General features: G+C 42.5%; 1 protein-coding gene across 2 annotated transcripts in view; it reads left to right on the forward strand.

The window, feature by feature from the left end:
- Nucleotides 1–742: 742 nt before the first annotated feature.
- The window catches only part of rlim (ring finger protein, LIM domain interacting), a 73,494-nt gene continuing 46,484 nt past the window's right edge, over nucleotides 743–27,752 (forward strand). The window contains exons 1-2 of one of the 2 annotated variants that reach the window (XM_070882782.1): nucleotides 772–824; nucleotides 2,692–2,809. The gene's annotated coding sequence lies outside the window, so the exon portion shown is untranslated. Of the gene's footprint in view, nucleotides 825–2,691; nucleotides 2,810–27,752 lie in introns of both variants that reach the window. The other variant, XM_070882781.1, reaches the window with a different exon arrangement.

Raw genomic sequence — 27,752 nt, forward strand, 5'->3', positions numbered from 1 at the left:
TGTGCTGCGCGCAAACATAGCAGTCAATGTGACCTCCGATTTAGGATCCTCCTCCCTCACTTTAAATATGCTGCAAATAGCGCCTACTCGACCATGGGACCGTTTTTCAGGCATGACTTGGGGTGGATGTTAAATGTGGCGACCGGGGCGCTAGCGGGGACGTTGCCCGACGACTGTCGTCATAATCTGAATGAAACTACAGAACGAGCTGGTAGCACCGAATTTCCCAGCGGGGCGCTGGAAGCTGGCCGACCGAGTGGTAAGCATTTCAACACCGTTTACCGCTCCTCCGGGGCGCGAACAGTGGCACAATCCAACCGAAAATTCAGACCAAAGCCTTTCATGACCACCGGACATCTCAATGCGCTTTACAGCTAACTGAAGTACTTTTTGAAGTGTATTCACTGTTGTAATGTGAGAAACTGAGCAATTTCAAAGAGATGTGGATGGGAAGCTTGCTTTTGTCGAGCCTTTTACCTCTTTTACACTTCCTTCTTCCGCTTTTTCTCTTTTCCTTCCTTGTCAAGTGTGGTAAGACTGTTGTGAAGCGCCTTGGGACCTTTTATTACGTTAAAGGCACTATACAAATAAAAGTTATTATTTTACCTGTGGCGCAGTGAGACCGCCCGGAACCTTTCTCCGCGGCCAAGCGGTTGTGAAGGGCGGGGGGGTCCTAGTTTCAGGTGGCGGCGGCTCCTTGCAAGGGGGGGGATGGGGCAATCGGCGGGACTGGCAACCGACTTCCTGTTTCCGCTTGTCGCCGCCTAACAATGGTGGTAACGGTCTGAGCGCTGCGGCCCGGATTGAGCGCGACGTGTGAGCAGGTGAGGGCAGTGGGATGGAGGGAGGGAGGGAATGAGTGAGTGCGAAAGGCTCGCGGGCGGAGGTGGCCGGGCCTCCCCTCCCCTTCCCCCGGGGAGATGGCGGGGATGGGCCGCGGTGGCTGGACGCCGCTGGGAGTGGACCGGAGGCTCAGGCTCTGCGGCCTAGCGTTGCACCCGAGTCCCAGGCAGGAGGGCCCAGGCTTTCCCCGGGCCCCAGTTGGGGCACAGCCCCCCACCCCAACCCCTGTCTGGGAGCTGCTTATTTTCCGCACCTATTTTTTTGTGGCTCGTTGACTGACTTAAAACAAAATCCTGTGATTTAAAATCGTTCGACACCAAACCCTCCTCCCCTGAGCCCGAATTATTTTAAAGGCACGAAATGTAACTCTTTTTTTACATTTTGATGACTCCAGTCTTTGTTCCTCTGATTTTTTTTTGAGGGGTCCGTTTCCCTTTTTTAAATGAGTACATTTTTGGATGAATTATTTTTGAGTCCAATTAGTATTTTCTCTTGTGTCACCGTCTGGTTCCCTTCCGTCTGCTCTTTATAAACACAGGGAGAATTTCTGGTTGGGAGGGTTCTTGCTCAAATTCAGGTTTGTGCTTAAAGGCAGACAGGGTTAGCGCGTGTTTGTTTATTTTTTTTTCTTCTCCTCTCCCTCCCCCCGTAATAGCAGCGACGAGTGAAGTGTTGTCGAAGTCTGCTGCATTACGATTTTTATGTGATTGCGTAACTGGGTTTATGTAGGTCAATAGTATGATCTGATGGAAGGTACAAATACACATTGGTACTTGGAAACAAATGGCTGCCGTTGAGCGAATTATTGGGGTTTCCTTCCTTGTCAGTTTGGGGTACTTCTTGGCTTTTAAAAAGTGGAATATTGTTTTATGAAAATCTCATTTCCAGCAAAGCTGCAGTGTGCCATTTATTCCATTTATTGTGCTTGGTACGAAGTTGTACTGATTTATTAACTGCATTGCAGTACAATGGGTTAGAAATATATTTGACATTTACAAACTGAAATCTTCAATGCATGAATTCTTCAAAAATGTTTTTTTTTCCAACCTGAATTCCCACTGATCAAGGCTAAGATTAGTAATGTAGAATAATTGTGGAACAGTTGGAGCATGTGTTTTGGAGGAATTCACATTTTCCTGACTTGTCACCTTTTAATTTCTTTGAAAGTATATTTTGATTTTTATGTTATCTCCCCTTTTGTACATGCCTCTTGTTGCAGAGGCAGAGTAGGGATTTTCTCAAATCAGTTTCCATTACAATTCATTAAGTTAGATCTTCAGAACTCAAGTCAGACATGTCTGCAAGAACAACTTGTGTTTATGTATAACCTTTAACGTAGTAAAATATCCCAAAGCACTTCACAGGAGTATTATAACATAAAATTTGACACCAAGCCACAAGGAGAAATTGGGGCAGATGACTAAAAGCTTAGTCTAAGAGGTAGATTTTAAGGAGAGTCTAAAAGGAGGAAAGAGGGGTAGAGATGCAGAGAGGTTTAGGGAGGAAATTCCAGAGCTTGGGGCCTAGGCAGCTGAAGGCACAGCTGCCAGTGGGTGAGCGATTTAAAATCGGGGATGCTCAAGAGACCAGAATTAGAGGAGCGGGGATATCCGGGTGACAAATATATAAAAAGTTCTTTATTTAGAATCGGTATAGAACTTGTGCTTCATAGAAAGCTGGTTGCTTTTAAGTCTATCTTGGTGCAGATGTATATTTATTCATGTACTTCGACCACAAAAAAATGTTCCTTTTGAATAGCGATTTTAATGTGTTTTTACATAATCTGGCTTCTGTGCATTGTCTGCCTGCAATTATGGTGTAGAATTATATTAAAGCTTCATTTGGTAGGATGCCTTATGGGCTTTCTTCAAACGAAATTGGGTATCAAGACCCTGATTTGTGGACTTTGCCCTGATCTCGAGGACCTTTTCTAATTCTCCAATAGGCCAAAATAATTGAGTACAAGGTACATGTTTTTTTTTTTATCTTGCTGCTTTTTTCTTTCTGGGAATTTTCACTTCTGCTGTTTTGCTACAATCACTACATATGATGTTGGGTAAAAGATTCTAGCAGGGTGGTTTTTTTTGCTCTGTTTGCTTTTAATACATAAGGCAAGGAGAAAATTGGGAAATGCAACAGAAGAATGTGGAATAAATTGGGGGAAGTTTCATGTAATAAGGAGGAATTATAAAAGAGTTCAGCAGCTAAGAAAATCTAGCATTTCTAAAGTAAGATCTTAATCACTTCACAATTTTGTATAGATAGATTCCAAACACAAGTGGAAAAGGGAGCACCAGGTTGATAGAGGAGGATGAAACCGGTACCAAGTAAGGTTGATGGGACACAAAATCCATGGTTGCCACCCCCTTGCATGCTTTAAATGTTGACATGGTCAACTGCAGGGATACGGTAGCATAGTGGTTATCTTAACTGGACTAGAAATCCAGAAGCCTGGACAAATGATCCTGAGACATGAGTTCAAATCCCACCACAGCAGCTGGGGAATTTAAAATCTGTTAATTAAATAAATCTGGAATAAACTATTAAAAATGAAACTACCGGATTGTCGTAAAAATCCATCTGGTTCACTAATGTTCACAATGTTAGGGAAGGAAATCTGCCGTCCTTGCCCAGTCTGGCCTATATGTGACTATATCAGAGCCACAGCAATGTGGTTGGTGTTTAACTGCCCTCTGAAATGGCTGAGCAAGCCAATATGTTGTACCAAACTGTTACAAATAAGTATACCAAAATAAAACCGGAGGGACCACCCAGCATCAACCTAGGCACCGGCCTTCATTGTCGCTGGGTCAAAATCTTGGAACTCCCTCCCTAACAGCACCTTCACCACACATACTGCAGCAGTTCAAGAAGGCAGTTCACCACCACCTTCACCAGGGCAATTAGGGGTGGTCAATAAATGCTGGCTTTGCCAGCGACACCCACATCCCATGTTCAAATAAAAATAAAAAGGATCAGATTCCCAAAACAGACTATATAGGCCTTACACTTGTGCTGGAATAATTTGTCAGTACCTGCTGGCTCAACTAACTTTTTAAAAATTGGATTCTTTGTTTTTGTATTTTTATAAGGTCCATTGTCTATGTCCATGGACAAGTAATACTAATACTGACTGGATACTTGATTGCACTTCTAATCCTCGGTACTTCACCTATAAGTGGTGAAAGCTTTGGATTCTGTCTTCCAGGTGAAACTCACCAGTATTCGGGAATGGAAACCTGTATCACTTACTGGGCCCAGTGTTGGCAATGCTTCCAATGAGGCGCAGTGAGGGTTAGATGCAGGATGGTGATTCCTTTATATGGTCCTTTATATGCTTTAACTGCTGCCAAAGATAAATGCCAAGTTCTCTGTAGTTGGGTTATATGAACTACCAACAAGAAACTGCCCAAAGCTTATTTAACAGAACAAACATATACTCATTGGATACTTCTATTGCATTCACCTTGCTTGATTTTGTTATGCTAGGTGTGAAGGGTGAGAGGATAGTGGTTTTGAGCATTCTATTCTAGGGAATTGTCGCCATGGAAAAGTTACAATGTACATTCACTAGTGATGAGAGAATATCATTATGAAATAATTTGTAAAACTAGGGCTGAATTCATTGCAGTAGAGAAGATTAAGAGACAATTTGAGAGGGTAACTAATAAAGGATAATTTCCACTAGTAGAGGAATTCTTAAAATTTAGCATGTGCTGGAAGCATAAAATTTAAGCTAAAGGTGAAGGTTAGGAGAATTGTTTTAACGCAAAGGTTTATTAGAATATGAAATGTATTACCGCAAGTGTACATTAAAGCTGAATCACGGCACGAGAAATTTGATTAAAAACTCAAATACCATTAAATGGTATGGGATTCGAGTGGATTGCTCTGATGAGCCAATGCTGGTGCAGGCAATTGGAAAATGTTATCAATATTTAAATGCATCTGTTGGTATATAGAATAATACAGCACAGAAGGTGGCCATTCAGCCTATTGAGACTGTGCCGGCTTGTTCGAAGAACAATCCAATTAGTCCTGCTCTTGCCCCATATCTCTGCAATTTCTTCACCAAATATTTATTCAATTCCTTTTTTGAAGGTTACTATTGAATCTGTATCTTCTTGGGCTGTCCCTCTGAGTCGAGGATGACTTTCTTTCACACCAATGAGTTCTCAGGTGACTGATGAATCCAATGCGGGACCGACAGTCTCTTGTCACAGGTGGGGCGGACGGTGGTGGACGGGTGGGTGGGGTGCTTGGGTTGTCGTGTGCTCATTCCGCTGTTTGTGCTTGGCTTCCGCGTGCTCCCGGCGAAGAGACTCGAGGTGTTCGCCGCCTTTCCGGATTGAATGTGTATACATTGCCAATGTTCCCTTTGATTTTTATTAAAAAAATTTTGGCCCTCAGTGGCCTTTTCAAAATGCGCATGTGTGGTTGTTACATTCAAATACCGGCAAGCTGGCTGCATGGGTTCCCTGGAGCAGCACGTAGCTGTGCACCTTAGGGTGGTGGACAGAGTTCTCTATCAGGCAGTGCATTCTCCAATCTATCTACATGACTAATCCCTCATCTCTGGCACCATTCTATTAAATCTCTTCTGTACTGTCTCCAAAGCATTCACATCCTTTCAAAAGTGTGGTTAGCTGTGGCTCAGTGGGTAGCACCCTTGCCTGAGTCTGAAGGTTATGGGTTCAAGTCCAACACCAGATACTTGAGCATACAAAATAATTCAAGCTGACACTCCAGTGCAGTCAGAGGTGCTGTCTTTTGGATGAGACGTTAACCGAGGTCCCGTCTGCCCTCTCCGGTGGACGAGAATGATCACAACACTGCACTGTTCGAAGAAGAACAGGGGAGTTATTTCTGGTGTCCTGGCCAATATTTATCCTTCAATCAACATCACTTAAAAACAGATTATTTGGTCATTATCACATTGCTGTTTGTGGAGCTTGCTGTGTGCAAATTGGCTGCCGCATTTCCTACAACAGTGACTACATTTCAAAAGTACTTCATTGGCTGTAAAACACTTTGGGGCATCCTGAGGCCGTGAAAGGTGCTATATAAATGCAAATCTTTCCTTTCCAAATCCTAACCACTCATTGAGCTGAGAAGTGATTTGGCCACAGTGGATTGGAAACAGTTACTTGAAGGTAAATCAGTGACGGAACAGTGGGAGGCATTCAAGGAGGAGATCCGGAGGGCTCCGGCAAAACATGTGCCCATAAAGAAAAAGGGTGGGAATAACAATTCTAGAGCCCCCTTGATGTCTAGGGACCTACACGTTCTTATGAGGAGCTTATGTCCTATGCCGACAGCTAAATACTGTAGAATCTCTGGAGGAATATAGAAAGTTCAGAGGTGAAATTAAAAAGGATATTAGGAATGCTAAGAGAGCGTGATAAATTATTGGCAAGTAAAATCAAAGAAACCCCAAAGATGTTCTATAAATATATTAACAGGAGGATAACTAAAGAAAGGCTAGGATCATAGAGACCATGAGGGCGAAAGATGTGGGTATGCTTCTTAATGAGTATGCGTCTGTTTTCACAAAGGAAAGGGGCAATGTAGATACTGCTATCGAGGAGGAGTGTGAAACTCTGGATGAAATAAACATAGGGAGAGAGGAGGTATTAAGGGGTTTAGCAGTTTTGAAAATGGATAAGTCCCCAGGCCCGGGTGAAATGCATCCCAGGCTGTTGAGCGAAGCAAAAGAGGAAATAGCAGAGACTTCCAGTCCTCCTTGGATTCAGGCATGATGCCGGAGGACTGCTAATGTGGTACCCTTGTTTAAGAAGGGAGAAAGGGATAGGCTGAGTAATTATGGGCCTGTCAGCCTAACCTGTGGTGGGAAAATTATTCGAAAAAATCCTGAAGGACAGGATAAATCTACATTTAGAAAGGCAAGGATTAATCAGGGACAGTCAGCACGGATTTGTTAAGGGAAGATTAAGTTTGATTAACCTGATTGAATTTTTCGAGGAGGTAACCAGGAGGGTCGCTGAGGGCAGTGTCTATGATGTAGTGTATATGGAATTTAGCAACACTTTTGATAAGGTCCCACATGGCAGGCTGGTCATGAAGTTAAAAGCCTAAGCAGGGCAAAGTGGCAATTTGGATCCAAAATCGGCTTAGAGATAGGAAGCAAAGGGTAATGGTTATCGGATGTTTTTGTGACTGGAAGGATGTTTCCAGTGGGGTTCTGTAGGGCTCAGTACTGGGTCTCTTGCTTTTTGTGGTATGCATCAATGATCTAGATTTGAATATAGCGGGTATGATTTTTGCAGATGACACTAAAATTGGCTGTGTGGTTAATAATGAGGAGGAAAGTCATGGGCTGCAGCAGGATATCAATCTACTGGTGGGCAGAACAGTGGCAAATAGAATTTAATTCGGAAAAGTGTGAGGTAATGCACTTGGGTTGGGCTAATAAGGAAAGGGTATACACATTAAATGGTAGGCCACTTAGAAATGTAGATAAACAAGGGACCTTGGAGTGCTTGTCTACACATCCCTTAAAATAGCAGGCCAGGTGGTTAAGAAGGCATAGGGAATGCTTGCTTAAATTGTATAATGCACTGGTTAGGCCACAGTTGGAATACTGCATGCAGTTCTGTTCGTCGCATTATAGGAAGGACATGATTGTACTGGAGAGGGAGGGTGCAGAGGAGATTTACAAGGATGCTGCCTGGAATGGAGAATCTTAGCTATGAGGACAGGTTGGGTTTGTTCTCCTTGGAATAGAGGAGGCTGAGGGGAGACCTCATTGAGGTGTACAAAATTTTGAGGGGCCTGGATATAGTGGATAGCAAGGGCTTATTTCCCTTGGTGGAGGGGTCAATTATGAAGGAGCATAGGTTTAGGGTGGTTGGTGGAAGGGTTTGAGGGGAAGCTTCTTCACACAGATGGTTGTGGGGGGGTCTGGAACTCGCTGCCTGGAAGGGTGGTGGAAGCAGAAACCCTCACCACATTTAAGAGGTGCTTGGGTGTGCACTTGAGGTGCCATAACTTGCAGGGTTATGGTCCTAGAGCTGGTAAGTGGGATTAGATTGGATAACCTCTTGTTGGTTGGCGCAGACATGATGGTAAGTACTGCAGGGAATCTAATACGGCCAGAGTGATCTCCTGGACTCATTTCGATCGCCTGGATGGGTTGGAGGAATTTTTCCAGATTTTTTTTTCCCCAGTTGGCCTGAGGTTTTATCTGTTTTTGCCCCTCCCAGGAGATTGCATGGCTCCGGGTGGGGTGGAGTGTAAAATGTTGCGATGCATGGGGTATCGCAGTTGTGTGGGGCAGACTGGTTGGGCCGAATGCTCTTTACCTGTCAGCCATTGTTCATAGGTTTATATGTAACCTTCAGGGCTGCTGACCGAGAGCCATGTGGCTCTTTGTTGGCCGGCGCAGACACGATGGGCCGAAATGGCCGACTTCTGCGCTGTAAATTTTTATGTTTCTATTGCATAAGAAAGTTTTTCTTCATGTCTCTGGTTCTTTTGCCAATTACCTTAAATCTTTCCCCTCTGATTTTAAACATCTCTAGTCAATCTCCTCTTGGCCTTCTCTGTTCTAAGGAGCACAACCCCAGCTTCTCCAGTCTTATCCACGTGACTGTACTCCTTCATCTCTGACACAATTCTAGTAAATCTCTTCTGTACTGTCTTCAAAACCTTTCACATCCTTCCTAAAGCATGGTGCCCAGAATTGGACACAATACTCCAGTTGGGATTAAACGAGTGTTTTATATAGGTTTGGCATAACTTCCGGACTTTTTTACTCTCTGCCTCTGTTTATAAAGCCCAGGATCCCATATACTTTTTTTTAAACTGCTTTGTTAACCTGTCTAAAATGAACAGGAATAAAGTCTATGTTTCTGGCATAACTTCTGTCAAAGTGGTGCATTGTGGGCATTTTTAGGGCTAATTAGTCAGTTTATAGAATCATACAGCACAAAAGGGGGCCATTTAGCCCATCGTGCTTCTGCCATCTCTTTGAAATAGCTATCCAATTAGTCCCACTTCCTTGCTCTTTCCTCATAACCTGCACATTTTCTTTTCCAAGTGTATATATATCCAATTCCCTTTTTAAAAGTTACTGTTGAATCTGATTCCACCACACTTTCAAGCAGTGCCTCAGAGATCATCTTGCTGCGTTTATAAAAAAAAAATCTTCTCATCTCCTCCTCCTCCTCTAGTTCTTTTGCCACTTATCTTAAATCTGTGTCCTCTGGTTACCAACCCTCCTGCCCATGGAAACCTTCCATATCAGAACACCTCTATTAAATCGCCCCATAACTATCTCTGCTCTAAGGAGAACAATCCCAGCTTCTCTAGTCTTTCTACATAACTGAAGTCCCTCATCCCTGGGATAAGGATGAAAGCTTGTATTTCAGAATCACTATAACGCAGCACCTGAAGGTAATTTTCTACTGCGCCCTAAACAAATTCTACGACAAGATGAATTCGAATCTATGGCGGGTCTATCCAGTGTCTTTACATTGCTGCATTCTAAACTTAGTTTATATTAAGAAATATAACAGCAATTTTTTTTTTTAAACAAATGTCAACAGTCATTACAATTAAACATTAGCTGAAATCCTGTTGCAATCAAATGTTAATATTTTTTTAAAAAAAGTTTAGCCATTTTAATTTAAAAAAAAACTCGAGCTACTTTTCTAAAACAGTTTAAAATGATTAATATAAATAGATAAATAAAATTCCTATTAAACACCGCATTAAATCGTTTTACTAAATTAGGCCACGCCAAACCATTAAACTGGGCCCATAACCTTTAAAGTAAAGAGATACAAAAACAAACCTCTAACGACAGAACACAAAAACACAGCAAAGAGCTGTAACAAGTTATCCAGAGCTCCCAGTGAAGTCTTTGGAAGCAGTGGAGCTGTGTGTAGAAGAGCTGTCCATTTTGTGTTCAGGCAGGCTTCTTTTGTCTATTTCCAGGTGTTCAAGATTCTCACCAAGCCAGATAATCGGATTGTTTTGATGCCATGTGAAATTCCCTGAGCCAGAGGGGAAGTCTTCAACCGAGGCCGCCACCATTTTGTGCCTTTTTTTTATGGCGGGTATTAATATTTAAACCGGCAAAAAAAATAGAGGAAGGTCAATTCCGAGGCATAGGGTAAATTCCACAGCCATGGGATTACAGTGGAGTAGGAGAGTTGGTTAAAATTTACAGGGAATTTGGTGACTGGCTGTTTATAGAAAGAGCAGGGAGTATGCTGTCTGCCGTTCAGTTTGTTGAGCGCTTTTTGAGGTTCACTTGAGCGGGGTTTTACTGTAGTCCACCTGCCTCTCCCTAGGCACTATTTAAATTAAAAACACAGATACATCCATTGTAGATTTTTACTTCCTAGTAAGCTGAAGAATGCATTTTTTGGGCTGCTGGCACTTCATATCGAAAATCCAATTCTTTTTGCTAATTTTCTCCTTTCCTGAAGCTGCGGGGATAAAATTGCACAGGCGCCAGCAGTCCTCTGATATCTCAGCCAACTTTCCATTCTTCAAGTGTGAGCCTCGATGGTAAGGGTCGGCAACTGTACAGAGGATCACAGCTCAGCCCTTCTTGTCCACATAGATGCACTTATCAGCACCAGTCACTGGATGGCAATCGGCAGCATAAACTCTGGCTAATTTATTTCCTTTAAATGTTTCATTAGCCTCGGTGTACTGAGACCAATTGACTCCTCCCACAGCTGCTACTCCTGCGGTGAGCAGGTACCTTGTCATTTAATGGGAATCCAACCTGAGTCCATCTGGTCTCTAGGGCTAAGTACTGCACTACATAGTGCATTTACCCAGTAAACTGTCTTCATTTCTAATGAGCAAAATATTGATTGCACATTCAGAAAGCTGTAGGGTTCTGGTTCAGCATCTGCCTCTGCTCCTTTTCGGTTGTGATTCCTTTGAGTATCAAATGGCTCTAAATTTGATGATGTAGTTTGATGCTTTTTTTAATAACAATTTGCATTTATGTACTACTGCTCAAATAGAAGAAAGGTTTGAGGGCTTTACAAGGTGGAGTTGGGAAGGGTTACAGGGGAGCCAAATACATGGTTGTAGAGAGATTTTTAAGAGGGCAGTGAGGGAAAGGAGAATGATTTTGAAGGTTTTTTTGGGAAAGTGTTCCAAAGAGCAGAGACGTAATGGCTGAAGGGTAATCCTCTGCCAGAGTGGAGGAACAAAGTTGAAAAGTAACCGAGTCGGTGAAGTGGAAGGTGTTGGCTGGGACAAGCAGCTGGAGAAGATCGTGTGCAGAGATTTGAAAACAAGGACGAATATCTTGAAGTTGATATGCTAGAAAATGGAGAACTAAATGAGTCAACAAGGGTAGGTATGGGAGCGAGAGGATACAGGCTGCAGAGTTTTGTGGCTTAACTAAAGGGTGAAAGAGGATATGTCAACTAGGAAAGCGTTCAAGAAATTGATCCTTGAGATGGGTGCATTGGTTCCAAAATGTGAGGAAAGGTGTAGGAGTTTGAGGCAGTGCTTTGGAGGTGGCAAAATTGGGTTTTGTCAACTGACCAGATATGTGGTGTAAGATAGCTCATGCCCAATCAGGATGCTGAGCTTGCACACCACCTGAATCAGTGCAAGCAGGCTGCTGGGGACATTTTTGAACTGGAGCCAGAGAAACACATGTCCTAGCATGATCCAAAGTGGGTGACTTTGATTTTGTTTATGTGATGAACATTTCAGAATTTGCTATTTATCGGCCATGTGTTCAATAACTCTGCTTACGAATGATGATACCAAGGTGTAGCACAGTCCTGGGAAATAGCAAAGAAGCAACCCCAACCCCGGGCACATCGTGACTCCTGGGACAGCGAGGAATGAAACTTGGAGAGCACAGTGTTGTGGAGATGGACCACGGAGTGAAATGGAGTGATTGGCAGTGTGGACTGTATTGGAGATGTGACGGAGATTAATAAGGAACAGCAATTTTTTTCTCCCCATAACATTTGTGTGGGAACCTCCTGCAACTGTTGGCACATTCCCAGTGACCAACTTCATATATCTACACATTTCCAGGAACCCCCTGTCCTAACTTCCATTCCAAAAATAGTTTTGTTACACAGAGGAAAACCTGTGGTATCATTGTAGAAAACTTAATTAGTATACAACCACAGAAACAATGTGCTATTAAGTTAATGAATATGAATGTTAACCTTGCAGACCACACCTTAAAAACCGATGATATATTGGGACCAAGCAAATGTAACCCTTTTTAGTTGAATTCTTTATTTATGTACTGGCGAGTGGGTGACCAAATCATTTCAGTCTTGAATCAGTGGCTCACATGGGAGGTCAGTATCTGACTGGAGCGATAGGCAGACCGGAAGCTGTCATCTAAGGGCCCGCAGGCTAAATGTTCCCTTCCTTCTCTCTTTTCCCCCCCCCCCCCCCAGTGGAAATATGAGGGCAATCAATGATATTTTATTGGAAAGGGCATAAAATAGGCAAGTTTTGTATAGAATTTCTAAATTGGCAATTTGGTCCTTGCCAAGAATGAAATTTTAGGCTATGCTAGTTGAAGCGACTTGTCCTTACTGGTTAGGGATCAGTGCTAGCACCCCAACTATTTACAATCTAGATTAACGACTTGGAAGAAGGGACTGAATGTAACATAGCCAAGTTTGCTGACGATACAAAGATGGGAGGAAAAGCAATGTGTGAGGAGGACATAGACAGGCTAAGTGGGCAAAAATTTGGCAGGTGGAGTATAACGTTGGAAAGTGTGAGAAAAAATCAAAGAGTAAGTTATTTAAATGGAGAAAGATTGCAAAGTGTCGCAGTACAGCAGGACCTGGGGGTACTTGTGCATGAAATGTAAAAAGATAGAATGCAGGTACAGCAAGTGATCATGAAGGCCAATGGCAACTTGGCCTTTATTGTAAAGGGGATGCAGTATAAAAGCAGGTCAGTCTTGCTACAGATATATAAGGAATTGGTGAGGCCATACCTGGAATACTGCGTGCAGTTTTGTTTTCCATATTTACGAAAGGATATACTTGCTTTGGAGGCAGTTCAGGGAAGGTTCACTAGGTTGATTCCGGGCATGAGGGGGTTGACTTATGAGTAGGTTGGGCCTCTACTCATTGGAATTCAGAAGAATGAGAGGTGATCTTATCGAAACGTATAAGATTATGAGGGGGGGCTTGACAAGGTGGATGCAGAGAGGATGTTTCCACTGATGGGGAAGACTAGAACTAGAGGGCATGATCTTAGAATAAGGGGCCACCCATTTAAAACAGAGATGAGGAGCAATTTCTTCTCTGAAGGTTGTAAAATCTGTGGAATTCGCTGCCTCGGAGAGCTGTGCAAGTTGGGACATTGAATAAATTTAAGACAGAAATAGACAGTTCATTAAACGATAAGGGGTTATGGGGAATGGGCGGGCGGGGAAGTGGAGCTGAGTGCATGATCAGATCAGCCGTGATCTTATTGAATGGCGGAGCAGGCTCGAGGGGCCGTATGGCCTACTCCTGTTCCTATTTCTTATGTTATGTTAGGCGGTTTAAGATCTTGCTACTGCACATGCAGGATGGAAGCATTTTGGTCAGTTGTTGAATATTTGTCATTTTGTTGCTTAAACTGAAAATGCTAGAAATATACAGCAGGTTAGTCAAGATCTGTAAAATGCAAGAAAATAAGGAAAAATAGAAAAAAGAGGGCGGGGAGGAGGCGGCGGCAATCAGTTTTCCAGTGTTACATTGTTTGCAACTTGCCGTTGTTTTAATTTTTATCTTTCTTTATTCTTTCAGTTTTGTTGGTGTGGGTGTTTCCCATGTCACTTCACCCTCCACTATTTCTACATTCTTAGGACCTTTTTGTATTTGTGCGTCATTTCATTGATCTTTTATATCATCTGACAGCCTTATATTAAGCAGTTTACGAGCAGTTTATGATCATTCAGTCCATTTACCCCTTCTCTGTGATTGGTGTACCAGGTTATTCTCCCTCTCCCCTTCCTTTTTTTCCTAATCTTACCTTATCATTTCCTTTGGTTTTGATGAAGTGTACGCACCCAAACCATCGTAATCTGCTCTTTCCTCTTTCTCAGTGCTGACTAACCTGCTGTGTATTTCCAACATTTGTGGTTTTCCACTCTCGTGTTGTACAGGTTATTTTGGTTTGGTATATTTGTGTGCATTTATTTGTTTGTTGCATTTATATATATTCTGCTTGGTATATACATATTTTTGTGTTTATTTGCAAATAAAGTATTAGCAGTATGACTTGTACGGTTGTTACCAAAATGACAACTTAAAAAGTAGAATAGTAGAAGTTGCGTTCTAGATTATAGAGTTTGATACATCCATTGGTGGGAAATGATACAATGTTCTATGTATCAGAGTAACGTAATTATGCTTGACACTACATATTCATGATTCCTAATAGTCTCAGAAGCATTTGCGCAGAGTTTATTACAGAAATCAGTGTGATCTCTGTAATTTCCTTGGGGTTGGGGTTGAGTTTGCTTGGAGATGTGCTTGGCGATGGGAGTTTGAAATTGAGTAGTAATCGATACTTGAGCCAGGCAGGGTCTACCTTATTCCAGGTCACTGTTGGATCATTGGCCAGCCAGGTTCACTTAATAACCTGATCACCGTGGTTTTGTAGAGAATGACAAAAGTCTGCCTTTGAGTTTAAGGCAGGAATCTAAAGTGCTTAGCTGCCCAAATTTTGCACTGACGGTTTCTGACTTTATCCAAACTCCGTGAATGAATTTATGCTTTGTGATGATCAGATTCTGATTATGTAGATCTCCTGTGGCATTGCTCCCTGATGGTGTCTAAGAGTAGAGTTGGAGGCCTGGGTGGACACCATTGGATGGGAAAAAGGAAATGAGATGGAGGATTTGAGAATCGGCCTGTCAGCTTTAAGAGCACATAGGATGAACCTCCAGGCAACAACTTTAAGATTTTAATGACATAAGCGAGAATGATCTGTTATGCAGTCAGCGCTGAGCTCTCAGTAGCACAATGGCCTCAAAGGAAGAGACGTGAAAGATAGTGAAAGGAAAGGCCTAAATGTACAAAATAATTCCTGGAAAAGGAGCAAAAGTCAAGTCTTGAAGAGAAGAGGCCTCTGGGAGTACACTTTGGATAATTTCCAACGGGATGTAGAGAATTTTATGGGTGAGGTTGAGGATTTTTTTTGGAATTACTTAGGTTTTTGTGATAGAAACTTCATTTTAGTACACACTTCCTCTGGTTACCAAGATGGTGGCTGAAAGCATTTTCAAAATTAATTTGAGCCATGACATTGGTTTTTGCCAGTTGTTCACTTCCTGAGATTTCCAACCTGCTTCTTCATTGCTAGCTTTCCTATCTGTTCACTAATATCTCAGGCAGTCGGACATTTCCTAATGTGTTTTACAAACTGCAAGAGAGGATTTAAATGCAATCGGGAACTAATCCAGCAAGGATTTTTTTTTTCTAAGGTCCAGCATAAATTCTGTTGTGAAGCAAGGATGAAAAATAAACTAAGTAGTGAAAACTAATTGAAGCCTAAAATAAAGAAGAAAAAGTCCCCATTCAGTCAGCTAGTGATGACCTGGATCACCAGATTAAAGTAAGGGAGCTGGGTGAATCTGCTAAATGGAGTGGCTTGCTAAATGGAGTGACGACGGGAATTTGGTGAGAGTGTGAATTTAGTGCAGAGGGAAAGGAAGTGCTAATTAATTTAAATCAATTAATTTATACATATATAATCAGAATAATTAATTTGATCTAAGGGGATGAAATTAAAATGAACTAAGTAGAGGATGCCAACATTAAAGGGATCCAAATTGCATTAAATAATACTATCCATAAATAATAAATAGGAATAAGGGGATACTAAACTAAAAACATTGTGTATGTCACTGGAGGACATACGGGAGGTTGAGCATTTCCTAGAGTGCAGGTTCCAGGAGGTGGTCACCCTGCATCTACAGAAAGTTCAAGAGGACAGTAAGTAGTTGGCCATCCAGCAGGCAGTGCAGGAATCCTCGGACTGTAGCACTGTCAAACCGGTTTCCAGTAAGGGTGATGACCACTTGGGATGTGCAGTTTAGAGCACATCCACAGCACCGTTGGGCAAATGACTGCACGGGGAGTGGGGGGCACAGCAAATTGTATGGGATCATGTAGGTGACAAATGCTACGCAGTCCATGATGGGTTTGGCGTGCATGTGCGTAAATAAAGTTGGTGAGCTGCAGGCACAAGTTGGCACATTGGACTGTTATTCCCATTATATCAGAGACCTAGCTCAAAGAAACGGAGGATTGCGAACTTAATGCCCCGGATTTTGCGGCGGGTAACAGCAGCGAACTGTCAGTATTCGCCATCATTATCCCTCTGCAACTGACCGTAACTTCAGAATTTAGCGCATGCGCATCTGAATGTGAAAATCCTAAAGTAACGGTCAGCCATTCACGGCTCCAACACTGGTTTCGCTGTGCCCCCCCCCCCCTCCCCCCCACAACCCAAGCTATCAGTGGAACTGATGAAAACTTGAGCTTTTCAGTGCGAATATTGCTGTTAAACAACCCATTGAATGTTGAGCCTTGTTGGAATAGGTGTAACTGGGGTGTTGACGGCTAACTAACAGTTCCGGCCCTGAAAAACTTTTTTTTAATACCGGTGGAATGTCACATTTCTCCATTATGAAAAAAGTGACGATTTAAAAAAAAAATTAAAAATGTTTAAAGTTTGCTTGATATTTCAGCTTAGAAACATAGAAAATAGGTACAGGAGCAGGCGATTCGGCCCTTCGAGCCTGCACCGCCATTCAATATGATCATGGCTGATCATGCAACTTCAGTACCCCAGTCCCGCCTTCTCTCCATACCCTGTGATCCCCTTATCCGCAAGGGCCACATCTAACTCCTTCTTGAGTCCAGTTCGTTGAATATATTCAACAACTTTCTGTGGTAGAGAATTCCACAGGTTCACCGCTCTGGGTGAAAAAGTTTCTCCTCATCTCAGTCCTAAATGGCTTACCCCTTATCATTAGACTGTGACCCCTGCTTCTGGACTTCCCCAACATCGGGAACATTCTTCCTGCATCTAACCTGTCCAGTCCCGTCATAGTTTTATATGTTTCTATGAGATCCCCTCTCATTCTTCTAAATTCCAGTGAGTATAAGCCTAGCTGATCCAGTCTGTCTTCATATGTCAGTCCTGCCATCCCAGGAATTAGTCTGGTGAACCTTCGCTGCACTCCCTCAATAGCAAGCACGTCCTTCCTCAGATTAGGAGACCAAAACTGCACACAATACTCAAGGTGTGGTCTCACCAAGGCCCTGTACAACTGCAGTAAGATCTCCCTGCTCCTATACTCCAGTCCTCTCGCTATGAAGGTCAGCATGCCATTTGCTTTCTTTACTGCCTGCTGTACCTGCATGCCTACCTTCAGTAAATGATGTACCATGGCACCCAGGTCTCGTTGCACCTCCCCTTTTCCTAATCTGTCACCATTCAGATAATCTGCCTTCGTATTTTTGCCACCAAAGTAGACAACCCCACATTTATCCACATTATACTGCTTCGGCCATGCATTTGCCCACTCACCTAACCTGTCCAAGTCACCCTGCATCCTCTTAGCATCCTCCTCACAGCTCACACTGCCAGCCAGCTTAGTGTCATCTGCAAATTTGGCGATATAACATTCAATTCCTTCGTCCAAATCATTAATGTATATTGTAAATAGCTGGGGTCCCAGCACTGAACCCTGCGGCACCCCACTAGTCACTGCCTGCCATTCTGAAAAGGACCCGTTTATTCCCACTCTTTGCTTCCTGTCTGCCAGCCAGTTCTCTATCCATGTCAATACATTACCCCCAATATCAGGTGCCTTAATTTTGCACACTAATCTCTTCTGTGGGACTTTGTCAAAAGCCTTTTGAAAGTCCAAATACACCACATCCACTGGTTCTCCCTTATCCACTCTACTAGTTACATCCTCAAAAAACTCTCGAAGATTTGTCAAGCATGATTTCCCTTTCATAAATCCATGTTGACTTGGACCGATCCTGTCACTGCTTTCCAAATGTGCTGCTATTACATCTTTAATAATTGATTCCAGCATTTTCCCCACCACCGATGTCGGGCTAACCAGTCTATAATTCCCTGTTTTCTCTCTCCTTTTTTTTTTAAAAAAGTGGGGTTACATTAGCTACCCTCCAATCCATGGGAACTGATCCAGAGTCCATGGAATTTTGAAAAATGACCACCAATGTATCTACTATTTCTAGGGCCACTTCCTTAAGTACTCTGGGATGCAGACTATCAGGCCCTGGGGATTTATCGACCTTCAATCCCATCAGTTTCCCTAACACCATTTCCCGACTAATAAGGATTTCCCTCAGTTCCTCCTCCTCGCTTGACCCTCGGTCCCCTAGTATTTTCGGGAGGTTATTCGTATCTTCCTTAGTGAAGACAGAACCAAAGTATTTGTTCAATTGGTCTGCCATTTCCTTGTTCCCCATTATGAATTCACCTGATTCTGACTGCAAGGGACCTACATTAGTCTTCACTAATCTTTTTCTCTTCACATATCTATAGAAGCTTTTGCAGTCAGTTTTTAATGTTCCCTGCAAGCTTACACTCATGCTCTAGTTTCCCCCTCCTAATTAAACCCTTAGTCCTCAGGTTTGCTGCTTTTTCTGGCCAATTTATATGCCTCTTCCTTGGATTTAACACTTTCTCTAATTTCCCTTATTAGCCACGGTTTAGCCACCTTTCCTGTTTTATTTTTACACCTGACAGGGATGTACAATTGTTGTAATTCATCCATGTGATCTTTAAACGTCTACCATTGCCTATCCACTGGCAACCCTTTAAGTATCATTCGACAGTCTATCCTAGCCAAATCACGTCTCACCATCGAAGTTTCCTTTCTTTAAGTTCAGGACCCTAGTCTCCGAATTAACTGTGTCACTCTCATCTTAATGAAGAATTCTATCATATTATGGTCACTCTTCCCCAAGTAGCTTAACCCCATGTGTATGTCCCAATCCTTATTTTACTCTCTAATATTCAGTGCTTTTCATTTCCTGTTTTGCTGTCTGAGAATTCTTCAATGTGATTGACTGTTTAGGCAGCTTGATGACATCACTTGCTGCATTGCGCTATGAATCCCCTATTCACAGCGCTACAATCAATTACACGTCGAGGAAGCTATAATTTTCCTCACAGAAATTAACACAAGAAATAGGAGCAGAAGTAGGCCATCTGGCCCCTCGAGCCTGCTCCGCCATTCATTAAGATCATAGCTGATCTCATCTTGGCCTCAACTCCACTTCCTTGACCTCTTATCTTTCAAAAATCTGTATCTCCACCTTAAACATATTCAATGAACCAGTCTCCACTGCTCTCTGGGGTAGAGAATTCCAAAGACTCATGAACCACTGAGAAGAAAGTCCTCCTCATTTCCGTTTTAAATGGGCGACCTCTTATTCTGAGACAAAGGGCTCAAAATTGGCCCATCCCTTTTTTAGGCGCACTCACCAGAGATGCGCCGACTTTGTGGGCTGAAAAGGACGCCGATAAAATCTCCCCCAATTCTGGCTGCTGTGTTGCCTCTCCCGGGGCTTGGCGTGGCCAGTCGATCGGGGGGCGGAGCTAGGGTCCTGCGCCAGAAACAGTGCCGGTAGCTCTGCACATGCGTGTTGGAATATGCACAGTAGCTCCTACCTCCAGCCTCTGTGTGCTGCAGCGTGGGACCTGAGGTGTCCCACCCCTATCCTGGGCCGTGTGGCCTCCCGCACAGGCCAGCCTGCTGCCTTCCTGAGCTAGAAGACCACAACAAACAGGTTGTTTCGGGGCCCAAGCTGGGGCAGCGGGGAGAGTATTGATCTGCGGGGGGTGGAGGTGATAACTGTGTAGCCAGTAATTTTAATGAATTTACTCAAGACCAGAAAATACTTTCCTAACCAAGTTAATAGAAAATACTTTCAAATACATCATCAATTCTTGAACATTAGATTTGGTGGAATAATTTTGCTTGAATTTTCAAATATTTAAAAGCATAAAAGAAACAGTAAGTTTCCTGGCTATATGATATAAAATATTTCTATGATGGTGGGTGAGCTTAGGCGGCTGGGAGAACATAAGAATTACGAGCAGGAAGTTACTTCTATTTTTTTTACTTGGATATTTTGAAAAAATTATGTAAATATGCTTTGTGTCTCTACTATTTTTGTAGTTTAAGCTTCCATGAATGCTTCTGTTGTATAGTAAATTAACTTTGCGAAGTTTGTCATATGATGTCCTGTATAGCTGTTTGATCCTATTCACATTCTTTAGTCAAGTTATTAAGTTCTGCTGGCTTCCGATGTACCTACCTGCGCTGATTTCTTAACTCTCCACAAGGCCGCATATGCTGGCCTGTTAGTTTGGAGTAACTATTAGCTGTCCAAAGTGGCCTAAATGGCCAAACGGGCATAGGTGGCTGGTAACGCCCTTTTTGAAAAAAACTAAATTAAACTAAAAAAAATCCTAACTAACTCACTTACCCTGGCGCAAATTGAATTTGCAAAATGGAGATTTTTAAGGTACGCCAGAAAAATCAAGTTGCTTCAAAAAAAACGGAGCATTTCCTGGCAAATTTTGAGCCCTATGCCCCTAGTTCTAGATTCCCCCACGAGAGGAAACATCCTCTCTGCATCTATCCTGTCAAGCTCCCTCGGAATCTTATATGCTTCAATAAGATCACCTCTCAGTCTTCTAAACTGCAATGAGTATAGGCTCAACCTCTCCTCATATAACAACCCTTTAATCTCAAGAATCAACCTTGTGAACCTTCTCTGAACTGCTTTCAATGCAAGTATATCCTTCCCTAAATATGGAAACCAAAATTGTACGCAGTACTCCAGGTGTGGTCTCACCAGTGCCCTGTTGTGGCGGGACTTCCTTACTTTTATACTCCATCCCCCTTGCAATAAAGGCCAACATTCTATTTGCTTTCCAAATTACCTGTTGTACCTGCATATTAACTTTTGAGTTTCATGTGCAAGGACTCCAAGATCCCTCTGTACTGGATATTTTGTAATCTCTCCCCATTTAAATAATTTGCTTTTTTATTTTTCTTACCAAAGTGGATAACCTCATATTTTCCCACATTATATCCATCTGCCAGATTTTTGCTCACGCACTTGGCCTGTCATATCCCTTTACAGATTCCTTGCGTCCTCCTCACAACCTGCCTTCCCACCTATCTTTATCAGCAAATTTGGCTACATTACATTCGGTCCCTTCATCCAAGCCATTAATATAGATTGTAAATAATTGAGGCCCCAGCACTGATGCCTGTGGCACCCCACTAGTTACAGTTTGCCAACCTGAAAATGACCATATATCCCGACTCTCTGTTATCTGTTAGTCAATCCTCTATCCATGCTAAGATATTACCCCCAATCCCGTGAGCCCTTATCTTGTGCAGTAACCTTTTTATGTTGTTAATACGGATTTCTTTTTCCCTCAATCTGTTACACCTCTTTGCCTTTTCTGTAAAAGACATTTATTGAAGATTCTCCGGCCGGGACTTGTCAAGACAAAGGGACACTCTCAATCAGAGACTGTTTACCTTCCCCTGGACAAGCCCTTTTCAGCGCGAAAAGCACAGTAGATATACATTTTCAAAACAGAACACATTTGATTAGCATTTGGTCTATCCAATCCCTTTCTGCCTCCCCCCCCCCCCCACCGAGTACGTCCAATGGCAGGCAAGAAAGTCTCCCAATTAGGGCTGGTGTCAAGTCAGGTTAGTTATAGCTTTGCTACACTGTCTTCCCTTATCAGTAAAGAACCCAATTAGTTTCCCTTACTCCTTATCAGTAGAAGCTATTACTTTTCCCTTCCTATCTAGGATTGCTTTCTTTGTGCTGCCTTGCGGCTTTCTGATGACCCGTGTCTAACCTCAACTTCAACTCTTGGTAACCCCTTTTTTTCTGTCGATTCTGCAGTTGTCTGCATCTTGACATTTCTTTAGCTATTTTCCCATGATTCCCTATCTCCATCCTTTTGCCACTTTCTCTATCCATCTACCACCTTCGCAACCCTTCTTTACACATTCTCATTCCCCCCTTTTATCATTCCATGAGGAGTATCGCGTTTAGCCCTGCACATTCTCTTTCCTGATCCTCCTTATTGTCTGCGAGTCCGCCTCGAACCTCTTCGCAAGGTCTTACCAATGTCTGTTTAGGTTCTCACATCGTATCCTGTCGGAATATTATTGAATTGATAACTTCTGGAGCCTTGGTACAAGGCCGAAGAGAGGTCTTTTACCTCCTTATGGACCAGTGCAGAAACCAGCACTTTAACCCTTGTCCCGCTGGTACCCCTAATGCCAAATTTCTCTTACAATTCCCCCCTACCTTTTGGGCCTCGGCTATACTGGCTGGCCATATTTCCCAATAACTATCTCCCTGTAGGCAAGTTCCAGATATGTTCGTTCACCTGGGTGGCCATCTCCCAAGCTTCGGGACCTCCTGAAACCTTCCCACAGAGTTATATAAGGTAAGTCCTTCCTGTAGGACTGCTTAAAAACATCCCTTATGGCCTTAATCATAGTGCGTGCCCTGACTTATCGTTTGGCCTGTTTAATTTGTGCACATGTTAATCCCATCATGACCATCAGAACCAGACCCTGTATTACTACAAGTACATGTGATATTATTCTTATCCATGGGTGAATTTGAATATTAAGTCCAATGTCCCACAGCTTTGAGTACCAGGGCTGATCAGCCAGCATTGCGTTAGTATCTCTCTGTAAGTTGTCTATTTCTTCCATCAGCCGGACATACTGTCGTCTTTGATTCTGGATTCCTTGCACCAAACGTAATTGTTCCTCATTTAGTTCCGGTATCTGTTTGCCTTGCGGTTCCCATACCGCCTCTTCGTACCCCTCTCGGAGGGTATCCGTGATTGTTCCGTTGATGATTTCCGTTGTCTCAGGATGTATATGATATCCGTCTATGTCTATTTCTCCCTTGGGTCTGAAGCAGAAGTTAGGAGTAATGAGGACACGGGGTGACTCCTCCCCTGGTCTTAATGGTTAAGTTGGCTGCCCCCGTGCTCACTCATTACTCTCCGTTCCCTTGCGCGGGGCAGCGATGGTCTCAAGATCGTGTTCGAGAGGAGTTATACTCAGCATGCATCGTTTGTTTGGTGGAATCTGCAATCATCATTCGTCATTCATGGCGTACCTCGACATAAAACCACTTGGTTAATTTTATAGCAGTCAGTTATATCAATGCCTTTGGTACTATTGTTAATTTTAATCACCCGTCTGGCAGGCTGATGGTAACGTAACAGAGTTTGGTTTCTCACTTCACCAATATTATCGATCTGATATAAGGGGTCTCCCTTTGTTATATCATACTGTGGTATGGACAACACAAATCCGATCATATTCACCCGCCCAGTAATGCATCTGAATTTCGGCCCCCATGCGTGACTATTCCTTCGTACCTCGCATGTGTTATTCATTTTTTTATCTAGAGTCCAATTGTTAAGTATGCTGTTCGGAATCCAATCTGGTATGTCTCCATTCTGGAGTTGCTCCAAATTATGTTATACCTCACTTAATATCCAGGCCCCATACCCGGAGCAAACTATCTCAGCCTGTAATCGTTTACTTATATCTTTCCCCATTGCGTGAATCAATTTTATTGTCTTGGTATTTCGGCAATGTATGGGCCACTTGTAACAGTTCCCCTTCCGCGCCATCTCCCAACCGCGCTTGTAGGGCTTGGTTATCCAAGTCCCTCCCCACTAAACCACTCAAGACTACGCCATTAAGTTTTTAACCCGGTTGTATATTGCCTACAGGCCTATGGAATTCATCGTCATAACCCCTGCCGCATAACCCGTGCCTAGTGTTTCCAGTATTCCCCTTTTTTTCGATCTTGCCCTGTTTCATTTCTGACATTAAATCTCAGGGTAGTGGGTTCCGGGCCTTCAAGGATCAGTTGTGTCAGGTTCTGGTATAGACTTAAATTTTAATTCCCACAGAAGCTAGGAAAAATGATATCCATTAGATTTAGGATAAGTAGTCGCTGACACACCCCAAATTATATCCTTTCTTTAGATTCTTTTATTACTAGCCCCCCTTTTTAGGTTGTATTCCTCCTTGTTTGCGCTGCGCATGATCAATACCGGCTTCTCTGTGTTATAACTGTGTCACGCTTCAGGACATACACCTTATATTCCAGAGACCTCCCTTGGCCTTTATTTTATCCCACTGGCCAGTTTTCCTAAACATCCTTGGGTCCCACCCCCTTTTTTGCTCCGTTCTGTTCCCACCCTTCTGTTTCTTGCAGGTGGATTTGGCTGCTTGTTTGCAGCTTCGTCCGCCCAGGCATGAGCTTCTAGAACTGAAATTCCATCCAGTTGGATTTCTGCGCCCTTCCCCTTTTGGTCCTATGAACTTGCTCCGGTCCTCTGAATCTACTGGCGCCCATGGCATCGGCAGCCTGCTGCATTACAACCTTACTTAATACACTATACATAGCCATGTGTTAAAATAAGTTCTGTCCTTGCTCCAGTCCTTGGCTGCTGGGATGCATATTTCGGCAGTTAAATTAAACAAAGCTAGTTCATGTAGTTGTGTCTTTCCTGCGTGTGCTATATCTCTCGCAGTCCATCTGTATTATCCAGTGCTTGCGTGGGCCTTAAGGTTCCCAGTATCCAGAGTCGAAGTAGCCGCTGTGGTCCCATCTCGGTGAGTGTTTTATCTGCAAATTTTAAACAGATAGCCTGGTCATCACCAGGTGTTAGGTTCTGGTCTACTCATCTTTTATCCATGCATGTCGAGGTCACTCTGTGAAATCGGAGGTAAAGTTAGATTGGGTTTGTAGACTACACTTGCCCACCGTGGGGTACATTGGCTCTATTGCCATAGGTGATGGTGCTATGGCTGCGCACTGCACTATCCGTCTGGCCCCGTTTTTTAAAAATCTCTTCCAGCTTATTTATCTTAGCTTTTAACTCTTGAATTTGTTGTGTTTGAGTATCTTTCTTTTATTTGTATCAGGCGAGTATTATTACATAGGCTAGTTCTGTTTTTATTTTTATTCTGACTATCGCACCATTTCCTCTGATGGGTGAGTCTTTTTTATTCTATTAAGAAATCCAAATTAATGTCCAGTATAAAACAGCTGTCAATGGAAAGGGTTAACTCCTTTACAGGTTTGTAAGAAAGCCTGATGTCATTACGTGACTTCACGTAATCATCCGAAAAATTCTTTTTTTTTAAGTCTTTGTGCCTTCAAAACTTGCTTAGAAATTAGGAATCCGTTAAAACAGCAGAAATCATTAGTAAAGCCGTCATCATAAAAGTCTTCTCATCAGGGAAGACGGCATTTTAGAGTAAACGCCAATGTTTTCTTAACTTCTAATTGCCAAAGATTTTTTTGATTGATTTAAAACGAGACCACACATTTTTAATAGCTATTTTGTTTACTGAAATCCAATTTTCACACGCTGTGTACATTCTAACATTTCGTTTTATTTTACGGTCCCGTTCACTGGACAAATCTTATGTTTTATTTCTCTCAGATCAAAATCTAAACATCCGTGCCAGTTCCATTTTCGATAAGAATTTTAAAATTTAGTAAGATTCTCTAATTCCCAGTTCTTTCTGTGCTGAGTTCGCATAGCTTAGATCTTTTCTCCTCGTTATTTTCAAAACCCTCCTGCTTGTTTAGACTGTTCGGGACTTTTCTTGATAAACAACGTCCATTTTGGAAATCTTTTCAAACTGCAGTGAAATTTTCTCGTAATTTAAAATCATTATCACTGTAGAGTGTCTTTTACCTCTTCCAATTTTTTTCCCTTTTCCTAATTAAACCAATATTTTTCATAGCAAACATCAACTAGTATTTAGTAAGTTATGTCTTTTTCCATCACAAACACATTTTTTTCAGCACTTATTTAGTGCGTTGCATCTTTTTTTCAGATCTCCTTTCTTCAAATTAGGTTTTGTATTTTACACTGAGGGCTCGTGACTCCATAAATTTGTTAATTTAAAATCATTTGTTTACTTTCAAAGTGGCGTTTTTATCTTTTTCTTTTCTCCATAACTAGAATGGAGTCCAGCAATTAGGCTTTGAGGGCTGCTTTTCATTATCTCAAAATGCTCCAGTTTCAAAGTCGTTAAAATGTCTCTTCTAAACTGCTAAAGTTTGCTGTTTTTAAAATTTTTCAAAAGTCCCTTTTACATCTTCGCAGATAGCTCGCCACTCACCCAGGGGTTTGACCTGATCCCTGGAGGTATTTCTAGATTGTTTCTAAACCTTTTAGTTTTATATCTCCTTTTTCTTTAAGAGATCAGATTTAATTTAATAATTTTTTTTTTGAATCCACCGCAGTATTTTGCTGTGCCTTCTCTGAATATCTCAGAATCCCAATTCAAACTTTGTAATTTCAATCTTTATTTAAAACCTTTTTTTTGAGCTAGAATTTTTTTTTTTTAAAAAGGCATTCTTTATCTCATTCCGAGACTAAATTTATGTCTTTCAACCCAATGTAATCAATCATTGCATGTTTTCTTTCGACAAGTAAGTGAGCGTGTCAAATAAATTCTTTTTTTTTCAACCACCGGGACTATGTATTTTTTATCTTTTACTCAACAAACCTATCCTTTGTGCATTTCCTAGCTCCGTAACTTATCAACCGAATAAATCCACACCTGCGTTTCTAACTTAAAATGTCTTAAAACTTCCCACATACAGGACACTACAAAGGGTTGAAAAAACTTTCACTCTGTTTGGAGAAGTGGGTGGAGCTAAAATAAACAAACAGCTGCTCCACTCCTCCAAACAGGCTTTTTGAAAAAACATGAAAACATAAAAATTCATTCCGCAGTCAAAAAATCACACAAGTACTCTCATTCAAAAACAGACATTCACAAAAGACTCTCTTCATTCAACAAAGCTTATTAATTAATTTTTTTCTTTGGCCGGCTCTATTTTTGGATCCATGATTGCCCATTCCCGCGTCGCCCCGCGGTAAAGAAATATTTTATCCTTGCACAATTCCTTTTATCCTAACACAATCCCTTGCGTCGCCCACGATTTAGTGCTACACAATTTCCCTTTTCTTCCGCATCGCCCCGCGGTTTTCCTATTCGCGTCGCCGCGCGATTGTCTATTTCCCTATCCCTCCGCGTCTCCGCGCGATTGTCTATTTCCCTATCCCTCCGCGTCGCCGCACAGTTTTCCTATTTCCCTATCCCTCCGCGTCGCCGCGCAGTTTTCCTATTTCCGAATCCCTCCGCGTTGCCGTGCGATTTAAGTCCAATCAGCGCCTAGACGGACTAAGTGATATACAAAGTCGACGTCGTACCTGACTTGGACACTTATTTCCTAAGTTAAAAGGTATTCGCCAGATTGACCTGGATCTCGTTCAGACGCTACCTGAGAACCAACGAGTGGCCAAACTTTCCTCAGACTTTTGGGACTGGAGCAAACCGAAGTGGTATTTAAAAAGTACTCACTCCAGTGGCCACTTTCCTCCTGTCTCGTCCGAGGCTAGTTCGGCTCTTAATTCGCAAGCTTTCGGCAGCCGTCCGTTGAGATCCCACTTCTGACACCAAATGTTAATACGGATTCTTTTTCCCTCAATCTGTTTCAGCGAATACACTGACGCGAACACCTCTTTGCCTTTTCTGTAAAAGACCTTTATTGAAGATTCTCCGGCCAGGACTTGTCAAGACAAAGGGACACTCTCAATCAGAGCCTGTTTACCTTCCTCTGGACAAGCCCTTTTCAGCGCGAAAAGCACAGTAGATATACATTTTCAAAACAGAACACATTTGATTAGCACTTGGTCTATCCAATCCCTTTCTGCCCCCCCCCCCCCCCCCCCCACCGAGTACGTCCAATGGCAGGCAAGAAAGTCTC

Source organism: Pristiophorus japonicus, chromosome 6 (assembly GCF_044704955.1).
Source record: "Pristiophorus japonicus isolate sPriJap1 chromosome 6, sPriJap1.hap1, whole genome shotgun sequence".
NCBI classification, from domain to species: Eukaryota; Metazoa; Chordata; class Chondrichthyes; family Pristiophoridae; genus Pristiophorus; species Pristiophorus japonicus.